Genomic DNA, 1,302 nt, shown 5'->3' with positions numbered 1-1,302 from the left:
GACGCAGGTGCAGCGGCCTGCAGGACCCTGGAGGCAGACTCAGGGGATGCCCTGCGGATCCCCAGTGCCCGAGGGGAACGTCGGAGGCACACCATCACCAGCGGCATGCTCTGCGGCCTGCTGAAGTAGATGAAGGAGCTGGAGCAGGAGAAGGAGGTGCTGCAGCGTTTGCAGATGATGGCGCGGGGCCGCGATTGGTACCAGCAGCAGCTCCAACGAGTGCAGGAGCACCGGTGCCGCCTGGGCCAGAGCAGAGCCAGCGCCGACTTTGGGGCCATGGGGAGCCCCCGCCCACTGAGGAGGCTACTGTCCAAGGTACAGGAGGTGGCCGGGTGCCTGGGAGAGCTGCTGGCTGCAGCCTGTGCCAGCCAGGCCCTACCCACGTCCTCCTCCGGGCCGCCTGCTCTACCCTGACGTACACCTCGTCCCCGGGCTGTGAGCAGCAGACCGTTCTTATGCTGAAGGAGAAGAACTGACTCCTCACCCAGGAGGTGACCGAGAAGAGTGGGTACATCACGCAGCTGGAGCAGAAGTCGGCACTCATTAAGCAGCTGTTTGAGGCCAGCACCCTGAACAGGCAAGGCGGGGAGCCTCTGGACCCCACCTTCATCTTGCCAGTGTGGGCTGAGCAGGCCCACAGGGCCAGCCTGGCACTCTGCCCTTTGGGGCAGGCGCTCTGTCGCACCCAACCTCTCTGGCTGGAGACCCCCGGCAGGCCCAGGCAGGCCCGGAATGGGCGTCTTCCTGCACCCCTTGCCATCCAGGTTCCCCAGGCCTGTCCCCGGCTGGCCCCTACATTGAGTCCTTGACTCGGTTTTGGCTTCCGGTGCTAACATGGACTGAGGCTTTCTTGAGTCCGCATAGTCCGCAGCTACTACTGCCGCTGTCAGTGGACAGTGGACCCCTCCACCAGTTACCAGATCTCTGCTCGCCCCGGTTTCCAGTGGTGCTGCCCTGGGTCTCATCTCCAGTGAAAGGCTCTGCTCACGCCAGGCTGCACTTCTGACAATGGTGACAATGGCCAGCAGAGGGCGCTAGGCGGCACGGTTGCAGCGCTGAGACCGCGCTCCAGACCTGGGAGTTCCGAGGGCAACTTACCCCCACCTCAACCAGGGCACCAGGAGGTGCCTGTCGCTCGGATGGGAGCAAATGGAGGGGATGGGGAAGGCCTGTAAGCGGGGGTTGCCTGCCTGGCAGGGGAGCCCCAGGGATGGCGGTCGGACTTCAGGTCCCGACCGAGACTGAGAGACTCTGGCTGCAGCGGATCGGGGAGCCAGGTGGACTAGAGCTTGGCCTGCGTGT

At 64.7% G+C, this 1,302-nt stretch overlaps 1 pseudogene; it reads left to right on the top strand.

Annotated features, from left to right (window-relative positions):
* Window positions 1-6: 6 nt before the first annotated feature.
* LOC105529809 lies at window positions 7-809 on the top strand (annotated as a pseudogene).
* The last annotated feature ends 493 nt before the right edge of the window (window positions 810-1,302 follow it).

Source organism: Mandrillus leucophaeus, unplaced genomic scaffold, assembly GCF_000951045.1.
Source record: "Mandrillus leucophaeus isolate KB7577 unplaced genomic scaffold, Mleu.le_1.0 Scaffold780, whole genome shotgun sequence".
NCBI lineage: Eukaryota > Metazoa > Chordata > Mammalia > Primates > Cercopithecidae > Mandrillus > Mandrillus leucophaeus.
Note: the sequence above shows the minus strand (reverse complement) of the source record. Positions and strands in the feature narration are given on the sequence as shown.